The 12,336-nt window shown below is 45.0% G+C and overlaps 1 protein-coding gene across 4 annotated transcripts in view; it reads left to right on the top strand.

The window, feature by feature from the left end:
* The window catches only part of LOC139247115 (zinc finger protein 432-like), a 92,235-nt gene continuing 79,899 nt past the window's right edge, over positions 1–12,336 (top strand). For 3 of the 4 annotated variants that reach the window (XM_070871524.1, XM_070871530.1, XM_070871527.1), the window contains exon 1: positions 1–89. The gene's annotated coding sequence lies outside the window, so the exon portion shown is untranslated. Of the gene's footprint in view, positions 90–297; positions 3,152–12,336 lie in introns of those variants that run through there. The other variant, XM_070871525.1, reaches the window with a different exon arrangement.

Here is a 12,336-nt window from a genome sequence, read left to right as displayed (position 1 = left end):
AATGGATCACGTGACCCAGTCCCGCTCCCTGCAGGAGACCCCGTGCTGTCGCCGCTCAATCCGCTCCGCTCGGTGCCCGGGCCGCTCCGGTTTGTATTTTATTTTTATTTATCTCTCCGCCCGCGCTCATTCCGCTATTTATATAAAAAAAACCCTCATAAAACTCACTTTCCGCGGGTGATCCGGGCTCTCAGGCGGGGTGTGCGCTGAGCATCCGCGGTGGGGGCCGCGTGGCTGTGGGCGGGGCCAGGGGGCGCATGCGCGGTGCTCGCCACAACTCAGCGCGGAGAGCTTTCTGGGGCGCGGGGGCTTGTGGGTTTTTGCAGCCGCCATTACTATTGGTGCAACCTGTGCAGCAGCTGGGGTCTGGAAATCAGCTTCACTGCCGCTGGGCTGGGAAAGGACGATTTGAGACAACATTTTTAAGTTTGTGATGCTTTGTCGTTTGGGAATTTCCAGCCCCAAAATTAATATTTTTTATTAATAGAGTAACTTTTGAGAATTATATTGGGTGGGAGGACAAAGTGCCAAGGGTGGATGTAGACATGATTCAGTTGGTGGGTCCCACAGGTGAGCTTTGGTTCAAATATGGGAATGTGTTTTTTTCCACTCTCCCCTCCTGTGTGTGTGTGTAAGTCACCCATGGCTCAGTGGGTAGCACTCTCGCCTCTGAGTCAGAAGGTAGTGGTTTGAAGTCTCACTCGAGAGACTTGAACACAAAATCTAGGCTGACACTGCAGCGCAGTGCTGAGGGAGTGTCACTCTGTCGGAGGTGCCGTCCTTTAGATGAGATGTTAAACTGAAGTCGGGTCTGCTCTCAGGTGGATGTAAAAGATCCTGTGTCACAATTTTGAAGAAGAGTAGGGGAGTTATCACCGATGTTCTGGGGCCAATATTTATCTCTCAATAGACATCATTAAAACACATCATCTGGTCATTATCACATTTGCACTTCAAAATTGGGTGTAAATGCTTTGGACCGTCCAGTGGTCGGAAAAGGCGTTATATAAATGCAGGTCTATCTTTCTTTATTGATGTTCAAAGAGGCCATTAATGGTCCTATAGAATCGTAACAACACAGAAGGCGGCCATTTGGCCCGTCGAGCCCATGCCGAATCTGAGCTAGTCTTACTCCCTTGCCCTTTCCACGTAGCCCTGCAAACATCACCCATCACTCCTGTGCTCGCTGACCTATATTGGCTCCCAGTTAAGCAACACCTCGATTTCAAAATTCTTATCCTTGTTTTCAAATTCCTCCATGGGCTCGGCCCTCCCTATCTCTAATCTCCTCCAGCCCTATAATCCCCCTACAGCTTCCTATTCTGGCCTTTTGATTATTGCTAATTTTAATTGCTCCACTATTGTCGGTCATGCCTTCAGCTGCCTCGGTCCTAAGCTCTGCAATTATCTCCCTAAATCGCTCCTCCTCTCCACTTCACTTTTCTCCTTTTAAAAGGCTCCTTAAACCCTACCTATCATGCAGGTACAGCAGGCAATTGGAAAAGCAAATGGTATGATGGCCTTTAATACAAAAAGATTTGAGTATCAGAGTAAAGACGTACAAATGCAATTATATGGGGCCCTGGTGAGACCGCATCTGGAGTATTGTGTACAGATTTGGTCTCCTTACATAAGGAAGGATATACTTGCCATAGAGGGAGTGCAACAAAGGTTTACCAGATGGATTCCTGGGATGGGGGGATTGTCCTATGAGGAGAGATTGAGCAGACTAGGCCTACACTCTCAAGAGTTTAGAAGAATGAGAGGTGATCTCCTTGAAACATGCAAAATTCTCAAAGGGCTTGACAGGGTAGATGCAGGGAGGATGTTTCCCTTGGCTGGGGCATCGACAACCAGGGGCCACAGTCTCAGAATAAGAGATCAGCCATTTAGGACTGAGAAGAGGCGAAATTTCTTCACTCAGAGGGTGGTGATTCTTTGGAATTCTCCACTCCAGAGGGCTGTGGAGGCTCAGTCTTTTATATATTCAAGACCGAGATGGATAGATTTTTGGATATTAAGGGATATGGGGATTGGATGTGAAAGTGGGGTTGAAGTAGAAGATCAGCCATGATCTCATTGAATGGCGTAGCTGGCTCGAGGGGCCGAATAGCCTTCCTGCCCCTATTTATTATGTTCTCCTCGCCCAATCGTTTGGTCATCTGCCCCAACATCTCCTGGGCTTCAGGGTCCCGGTGATCAGCAGAGAAAGAACAACAACTTAGAATCATAGGCCCCAAGTTTCGTCCCGCGGCGAAAACGGCGCTTAAAAAAAAGTCCGATATTCTAGCTCGATGTCTGCTTGGCGCGGCGTGCTCTTCGCAGCAGGGGGCGGAGCCTAACACTCGCGCCGATTTTCTAAGTAGGAGGGGGCGGGTACAATTTAAATTAGCCTTCGTGGTGCCGGCAACCCTGCGCGTGCGCGCATGCGCAGTCTCAAACAAACATTGGCACTCGGCCATTTTTAAAAGGACTGCAGAAAAAGTGAAGATTTGTTTCTTGGACCCACTGACGCCGCCCCATAAGCATGGCCGAACGGCCTAAAGAATCTTAATCAGCTGCGTGTGTCCTGTGTTCTTTCTTCGGCTCCCGGCCAGCCACTGACACCGCTGCTATCTCATGGCCGAATGGCCTCATGTCCGTCCTTCCGCTCCTAATTCTTCGGCTGCCTTCGAGCCACTGACGCCGCCCCATAAGCGTGGCCGAATGGCCTAAAGAATCTTAATCAGCTGCGTGTGTCCTGTGTTCTTTCTTCGGCTCCCGGCCAGCCACTGACGCCGCTGCTATCTCATGGCCGAATGGCCTCATGTCCGTCCTTCCGCTCCTGATTCTTCGGCTGCCTTCGAGCCACTGACGCCGCCCCATAAGCATGGCCGAATGGCCTAAAGAATCTTAATCAGCTGCGTGTGTCCTGTGTTCATTCTTCGGCTCCTGGCCAGCCACTGACGCCGCTGCAATCCCATGGCCGAATGGCCTCAAGTCCGTCCGGGTGCTGCATCTTCGCGGGGAATGAAGGCCTGCCTCAAGCACCGCAGCTCAGCTCGAAGGCTGCTTCCCGCCTACCGCTGCCGTCGAGACACCCCTGCCTGTCTCCAACATGAAAGGCCTGCCTGAAGCACAGCAGCTCGAATGCTGCTGCTGTTTCACACAGGTAGGAAGATTTATTTAATATTTTCTTTGCTTATACATTTTTATTCAGGTTTGATTTATTTGTATAATATTTGTATAAGTATAACTAAGGATTGATTGTAGAATTTAATGACTTCCCTTCCCCCACCCCCCACCTCGTTCCCTATGCCTAATTTGTAACCTATGCCTGATTTTATAAAGTGTAGACAAGGTTTTTGAGCGTACAAAAATCTTCACTTACTCCATTCTAGTTTGGAGTAAGTTTTCACTGCCGAAACTTTGAAAACAGGCATAAGTGGCCGGACACGCCCCCTTTTTGAAAAAGAAATTCTGTTCCAAAGTGAAACTGTTCGAACTGACTAGAAATCAGGAGCAAATCATGTCGAAACTTGGGGCCATAGAATGGTTACAGCATAAAAGGCGGCCATTCAGTCTGTCGAGCCCATGTGGGCTTTCAGCTAGTCCCTCTCCCCCGCCTGCAAACTATTCCCCTTCAGATACTTATCCAACTCCCTTTTGAAAGATAAGATTAAGTCTGCCTCCACCACCCTTTCAGGCCATGCATTCCAGATCTTAACCACTCACCGTGTAAAAAAAAAGTTTCTTCTTATGTTGCCTTTGGTTCTTTTGCCATCACCTTAACTCTGTGTCCTCTGATTCTCCACCTTTCTACCAATGGGAACAGTTCTCTCTATCTGCTCTGTCCAGATCCCTCATGATTTTGAACACCTCTATCAAATCTCCTCTCAATCATCTCCGCTCCAATGAGAACAACCCCAGCTTCTCCAGTCTATCCATGTAACTGAAGTCCCCCATCCATGGAATCATTCTCGTAAATCTTTTCTGCATCCTCTCTAAGGCCTTCACATCCTTCCTACAGTGCGGTGCCCAGAATTGGACACAATACTCCAGTTGGGGCTGAACCAGGGTTTTATACAGGTTCATCATAATTTCCACACTTTTGTACTCTACCTCTATTTATGAAGCTCAGGATCCTGTAAGCCTTTTTAACTGCTTTCTCCAGCTGCCCTGCCACCTTCAATGATTTTTTGCATACATACCCCGAGGTCTCTCTGTTCATGCACCCCCTTTAGGATTGTACCATTTAGTTTATATTTCCTCTCACATTTTGGTAGAAAGAATATCACTTCACACTTTTCTGGGTTAAATTTCCTCTGCCACGTGTCCGTCCATTTTACCAGCCCGTCTATGTCTTCCTGAAGTTTATCACTCTCCTTGTCACTGTTCACTATACTTCCAAGTTTTGTGTCATGTACAAATTTTGAAATTGTGCCCCAAGTCATTAATATACATCAAGAAAAACAGTGGTCCTAGAACCGAACCCTGGTGAACACCACTGTATACCTTCCCCCAGTCCAAAAAACAACCGTTCACCACTACTCTGTTTCCTGTCCCTTAGCCTATTTTGTATCTATGCTGTCACTGTCCCTTTTATCCCATGGGCTTCAACTTTGCTGGCAAGCCTTTTATGTGGCACTTTGTTGAACGCCTTTTGGAAATCCATGTACACCATGTCAACTGCATTACCCTCATCAACCCTCTCGGTTACCTCATCAAAAAACTCGATTAAGTTGGTTAATCATGATTTGCCTTTAATAAATCCATGCTGGCTTTCCTTAATTAATCCACACCTATCCAAGTGACTGTTAATTTTGTCTCTGATCACTGTTTCTAAAAGCTTCCCCACTACTGACGTTAAACTGACTGGCCTGTAGTTGCTGGGTTTAATTTTACACCTTTTTTGAACAATGGTGTAATATTTACAATTCTCCAGTCCTCTAGCACCACTCCTGTATCTATGGAGGTTTGGATTATTATGGCCTGTACTTTTGCGATTTCTGCCCTCAATTCCCTCAGCATCCTAGGATGCATCACATCTGCACCTGGTGATTGATCTACTTTCAGTACAGCCAGCCTTTTTAATACCTCTTCTTTATCAATTTCTATCCATTCAAGGATCTCCACAACTTCCTCCTTCACTATGTCTATGGCAGCATCCTCTTCCTTGGTGAAGACAGATACAAAGTACTCATTTAGTACCTCAGCCATACTCTCTGCCTCCATGCATAGGTCTCCTTTTTGGTTTTTAATCAGCCCCACCCTTTTACTATTTATATGCCTGTATCAGAACATAAGAAATAGGAGCAGGAGTAGGCCCAACACCCCCTCAAGCCTGCTCCGCCATTCAATAAGATCATGGCTGATGATTCCACTAGACTCCAAAAATCTATCTATCTCAGCTTTGAATATATTTAGAGACTCAACATCCACAGCCCTCTGGGACCACAAATTCCATAAGATTCACACCCCTCTTAGTGAAGGAATCCCTCCTCATCTCTGTCTTAAATGGCCTTCCCCTTATCCTGAGTCTGTACCCCCTAGTACTAGACACTCCAGCCAGGGGAAACAACCTCTCAGCATCTACCCTGTCATTCCCCTTCAGAATTTTGTATGTTTCAATCAGATCACCTCTCATTCTTCTAAACTCAAGACTTTTGGATTACCTTTGATGTTGGCTGCCATTCTATTCTCCTGCCCTCTTTGCCCCTCTCATTTTCTTCTTCACTTCTCCTCTGATCTTTCTATATATATATCCTGATTCTCAGATGTATTAGCAACCGCACATCTGTTATACACACTCTTTTTCTGCTTGATCATATTCTCAAAGTGTTTCGTCATCCGGGGAGCCTTGACTTTGGTTGTCCTACCAGTGGGAATGTACTCAACTTGTACCTGAACTATTTATTCTTTAAAGGCAGACCACTGATCCATTACAGGTTTAAACTAGCTTGGCAGGGGGATGGGAACCTGAAAATAGATTCAGTAGGTAGAGGAGTAAAGCTGGAATTAGAAAGCAAATATAAAGAAAGTGAGTTTGAAGGAGAGAGGAAACAAGTAGGAAAAAAGGGTAAAAAAACAAACTTAGGCACTTTGTCTGAATGCATGTAGCATTTGTAACAAAATAGATGAGTTGATGGCACAAATTGAGACAAATGGGTATGATCTGATATTATAGAGATGTGGTTGCAAGGTGACCAGGACTGGGAATTAAATATTCAGGGGTACTTGACAATCCGGAAGGACAGACAGAAAGGAAAAGGAGGTGAGGTAGCTCTATGGATAAAGGATGGAATCACTGCAATAGTAAGAAATGATATTGGCTCAAATGATAAGGGTGTTGAGACAGTTTGGGTGGAGATAAGGAATAATAAGGGGAAAAAGTCACTGGTGGGCATAGTCTATAGGCCCCCGAACAGTAACAACTCTATTGGTCGCAGCATAAACCAGGAAATAGTGGGGGCTTGTAAAAAGGGAACAGCAATAATCATAGGTGATATTAACCTCTATATTGATTGGACAAATCAAATTGGTCAGGGCAGCCTTGAGGAGTTCATGGAGTGCATAAGCAACGGGTTCCTTGAGCAGTATATAACAGAACCAACCAGGGGCAGACTATCTTAGATCTGATCCTGGTGTAATGAGACAGGATTAATAAACAATCTCCTAGTAAAGGATCCCCTCGGAATGAGTGATTATAGCATGACTGAATTTCAAATTCAAATGGAGGGTGAGAACGTTGGATCTCTAATCAGCGTACTAATCTTAAATAAAGGAGACTATGAAGGTGTGAGGGCAGAATTGGGTAAAGTGGACTGGGAAAATAGATTGAAGTATAGGACAGTTGATGAACAGTGGTGTACATTTAAGGAGATATTTCACAACTCTCAAGAAAAATATATTCCAGTGAGGAGGAAAGGGTGTAAGAGAAAAGATAGCCATCTGTGGCTAACTAAAGAAATAAAGGACGGTAACTAAAAACAAGGGCATACAAAGTGACCAAAACTAGTGGGAGGACAGAAGACTGGGAAGCTTTTAAAAGCCAGCAAAGAATGACAAAAAAAATTATTAAGAAAGGGAAGATAGACTATGAAAGTAAACTAGCACAAAATATAAAAACAGATAGCAAGAGTTTCTATTGGTATATAAAAAGGAAAAGAGTGGCTAAAGTAAATGTTGGTCCCTTAGAGGATGAGACCGGGGAATTAGTAATGGAGAACATGGAGATGGCAGAAACCCTGAACAAATATTTTATATCAGTCTTTACAGTAGAGGAAATCAACAATATTCCAACAGTGGATAGTCAAGGGGCTATACCGGGGCAGGAACTTAACACAATCACAATCATTAAGGAGGTGGTACTCCGTAAGATAATGGGACTAAAGGGAGATAAATCCCCTGGAGCTGATGGCTTGCATCCTAGGGTATTAAGCGAAGTAGTGGCAGGGATTGTGGATGAATTGGTTGCAATTTACCAAAATTTCCTGGATTCTGGGGCAGTCCCAGCAGATTGGAAAACTGCAAATGTAACGTCCATATTTAAAAAAAGGAGGCAGACAAAAAGCAGGAAACTATAGACCAGTTAGCCTAACATCTGTGGTTGGGAAAATGTTGGAGTCCATTATTAAAGAAGCAGTAGCAGGACATTTGGAAAAGCAAAATTCAGTCAGGCAGAGTCGGCATGGATTTATGAAGGGGAAGTCATGTTTGAAAAATTTGCTGGAATTCTTCGAGGATGTAACAAACAATGTGGATAAAGGGAACCAGTGAATATGTTGTATTTGGACTTCCAGAAGGCATTTGCCACAGAAACGGTTACTGCACAAAATAAAAGTTCACGGGGTTGGGGGTAATATATTAGCATGGATAGAGGATTGGCTAACCAACAGAAAACAGAGAATTGGGATAAATGGTTCATTCTCGGGTTGGCAATCAGTAACTAGTGGGGTGCCGCAGGGATCAGTGCTGGAAACCCAACTATTTACAATCTATATTAATGACTTAGAAGTGTAACGTAGCCAAGTTTGCTGATGATACAAAGATGGGAGGAAAAGCAACGTGTGAGGGGGACACAAAAAATCTGCAAAATGACATAGACAGGCTAAGTGAGTGGGCAAAATTTTGGCAGATGGAGCATAATGTTGGAAAGTGTGAGGTCATGCACTTTGGCAGAAAAAAAAACCAAAGAGCAAGTTATTATTTAAATGGAGAAAGATTGCAAAGTGCTGCAGTACAGCGGACCTGGGGGTACTTGTGCATGAAACACAAAAGGTTAGTATGCAGGTACAGCAAGTGATCAGGAAGGCCAATGGAATCTTGGCCTTTATTGCAAAGTGGATGGAGTATAAAAGCAGGGAAGTCTTGCCACAGTCATACAGGGTATTGGTGAGGCCACACCTGGAATACTGCCTTGGTTTCCATATTTCCGAAAGGATATAGTTGCTTTGGAGGCAGTTCAGAGAAGGTTCACGAGGTTGATTCTGGAGATGAGGGGTTTGACTTATGAGGAAAGGTTGAGTAGGTTAGGCCTCTACTCATTGGAATTCAGAGGAATGAGAGATGATCTTATCGAAACGTATAAGATTATGAGGGGGCTTGACAAAGTGGATGCAGAGAGGATGTTTCCACTGATATGGGAGACTAGAACTCAAGGGCATAATATTAGTTTTAAATGGGTGGCCCCTTATTCTAAGATGAGGAGGAATTTCTTCTCTTAGAGGTTGTAAATCTGTGGAATTCACTGCCTCAGAGAGATGTGGAAGCTGGGACATTGAATAAATTGAAGACAGAGATAGACAGTTTCTTAACCGATAAGGGAATAAGGGGTTATGGGGAGAGGGCAGGGAAGTGGACCTGAGTCCATGATCGGATCAGCCATGATGGGGGTAATGTACTGACGTGGATAGAGAACTGGTTGGCAGACAGGAAGCAGAGAGTCAGGATTAATGGGTCCTTTTCAGAATGGCAGGCAGTGACTAGTGGAGTGCCGCAGGGCTCAGTGCTGGGACCCCAGCTCTTTACAATATATATTAATGATTTGGATAATGGAATTGAGTGTAATATCTCCAAGTTTGCAGATGACACTAAACTTGGTGGCGGTGTGAGCTGTGAGGAGGACACGAAGAGGCTGCAGGGTGACTTGGACAGGTTAGGCGAGTGAGCAAATACATGGCAGATGCAGTATAATGTGAGGTTATCCACTTTGGGAGCAAAAACACGAAGGCAGAATATTATCTGAATGGCGACAGATTAGGAAAAGAGGAGGTGTAACGAGACCTGGGTGTCATGGTTCATCAGTCATTGAAAGTTGGCATGCAGGTACAGCAGACGGTGAAGAAGGCAAATGGTATTTTGACCTTCATAGCAAGGGGATTTGAGTATAGGAGCAGGGAAGTCTTGCTGCAATTGTACAGGGCCTTGGTGAGGCCCCACCTGGAATATTGTGTTCAGTTTTGGTCTCCTAATCTGAGGAAGGACGTTCTGGCTATTGAGGGGGTGCAGCAAAGGTTCACCAGACTGATTCCAGGGATGGCTGGACTGACATATGAGGAGAGACTGAATCAACTGTGCCTTTATTCACTGGAGTTTAGAAGGATGAGAGGGGATCTCATAGAAATATATAAGATTCTGACTGGACTGGACAGGCTAGCTGCGGGAAGTATGTTCCCGATGTTGGGGAAATCCAGAACCAGGGGACACAGTCTTAGGATAAGGGGCAGGCCGTTTAGGACTGAGATGAGGAGAAACTTCTTCACTCAGAGAGTTGTTAACCTGTGGAATTCCCTGCTGCAGAGAGTTGTTGATGCCAGTTCATTGGATATATTCAAGAAGGAGTTAGATATGGCCCTTACGGTTAAGGGGATCAAGGGGTATGGAGAGAAAGCAGGAAAGGGGTACTGAGGTGAATGATCAGCCATGATCTTATTGAATGGTAGCGTAGGCTTTAAGGGCTGAATGGCCTACTCCTGCATCTATTTTCTTTGTTTCTATGATCTTATTAAATGGCGGAGCAGGCTCGAGGGGCCTTACGGCCTACTCCTGCGTCTATTTTTTATGTTCTTATGTCCATGTTCCGACTGTGGGAAGAGCTTTAAAAGTCCCAGGGAGCTGAAGGTGCACCAGCGAGCTCTCATTGGGGAGAGGCCACTCACCTGCTCCATGTGTGGGAAGTGATTCACTCAGCTATCCACCCTCCTGTCACACCAGCTTGTTCACACTATCGAGAGACCGTTGAAATGTTCTGACTGTGGGAAGTGCTTTAAAAGCTCAAAGCGTTAAGAGACACCAGCGTGTTCACACTGATCATAGCATCCTGCAGCACATGAAGCTTCGGCCCTTCATGTCTGTGCTGCCATTTTAAAAGAGCTGTCCAATTTAGTCCCCCACCCCAGCTTTATCCCCATAACCCTGTAATCTAGTTCTCTTCAAGCACACGTCCAATTGCTGTTTGGAAGTTCCTATGGAACCTGAATCCACTATCCTTTCAGATGGTGCATTCCAGACCTTAACTACCCTCTGTGTGAAAACAATTCTCTCTAGTTATTGTGGCAATTATTTTGAATCTGTGACCTTTGGTTACCGACCCTTTTGCCAGAGGCAACAGTTTCTCCCGACTTGCTCTATCATAACCCCTCATAACCTTTAATATCTCTATTAGGTCTCCTCTTAACCTTCTCTGCTCTAAGGGGAACAATCCCAGCTTCTCCAGTCTCTCCACATAACTGAATTCCCCCATCCCTGGTAACATCCTGGTAAACCTCCTGTGTACCTTCTCCAAGGCCATGTCATCCTACCTAAAGTGTGGTGCCCTGAACTGTACACAAGGCTCCAGCTGAGGCTAAAACCCTGCAGCTATACAGAGCCCTGGTTAGACCACACCTGGAGCACTGTGAGCAGTTCTGGGCACCACACCTTGGGAAAAATAGATTGGTCTTGGAGGGAGCGCAGTGTAGGTTTACCAGAATGATAGCCGGACTCCAAGCGTTAAGTTACAAGATTACACAAATTAGGGTTTTGTTCCTTAGAAGTTGGAAGGTTAAGGGGTGATCTGATCGAAGTGTTCAGGATATTAAGGGGAACAGATAGGGTAGATAGAGAGAAACTATTTCTGCTGGTTGGGGATTCTAGGATGAGGGGGAGGGGGTTAGTCTAAAAAATTAGAGCCAGTCCTTTCAGGAGTGAAATTAATAAAGACTTCTACACACAAAGGGTGGTAGAAGTTTGGAAAACTCTTCTGCAAATGGCAATTGATGCTAGATCAATTGTTAAACCTGAGATTGATGGCTTTTTTTAACCAAAGGCATTAAGGGATATGGGCCAAAGATGGGTGTGTAGAGTTAGGTCGCAGATCAGCCCTGATCTCATTGAATGGCAGAACAGGCTCGAGGGGCTGAATGGCCAACTGCTGTCCTATGATCTTAACTAGTGATTTGCAAAGGTTTAGTGTAACTTCCTTGCTTTTGTATTCAATGGCCCTATTTGTAAAGCCAAGTATCCCATACACTTTCTGAACCACCTTACCAACTTGCTGTTGCACTTTCAATGATTTGTGAATGTGCAACCCCGGGTCCCTCTGTCTTGCACCCCCTCCAAATATGGCCAGTTAGATTATACTACCTCGCCATGTTGTTTCTCCAAAAGTGCATCACTTCACACTTATCCGCATTCCATTGCATCTGCTATGTGTCTGACCATTTCACCGGTCTGTCTATGTCCTCCTGACGCCTGCTACTATCATGCTCACTATTTACAATGTTGCCAAATTTTGTATCATCCGTAAACTTTGAAATTGTACACCCATACACAAGTCTAGGTCATTTATATATAACAAGGAAAGCAATACTGCTAATACCAACCACTGGGAACCCCACCGCATACTTCCCTCCAGTCAGAAACCTATCCATTCAGCACTACTCTCTGCCGCCTATCCCTTAACCAATGATATACTCAATTTACCATCATTCCTTTCATTCCCTGTGCTTCTTTTTTCCGATTACCTCACTTATGTGATCCTTTATCAAATGCCTTTTGAAAGTCCATATACACAACAACATCTGCACCACCTTTGTCAACCCTCTGTTACTTCATCAAAAACCTCAATCAGGTTAGTCAGACACGATTTGTCTTTAACAAATCCATAATGGGGGCCCCTTATTAACCCATGCTTCCCCTCGTGAGAATTCATTTTGTCCTTGACAATGGTCTCTAGTCATTCACCCACCACTGACGTTAGAGTGATTGGCCTGTAGTTACCAGGTTTAGCCCTCTCCCCTTTTATAAACAGGGGTGTAATATTTCCAATCCTCCAGTTCTCTGGCTCCACTCCCATATATCCACTCCCATCTTTCC

Source organism: Pristiophorus japonicus, unplaced genomic scaffold, assembly GCF_044704955.1.
Source record: "Pristiophorus japonicus isolate sPriJap1 unplaced genomic scaffold, sPriJap1.hap1 HAP1_SCAFFOLD_258, whole genome shotgun sequence".
NCBI lineage: Eukaryota > Metazoa > Chordata > Chondrichthyes > Pristiophoridae > Pristiophorus > Pristiophorus japonicus.
The sequence above is the reverse complement of the archived record's forward strand: the minus strand, read 5'-3'. Positions and strand labels throughout refer to the sequence as shown.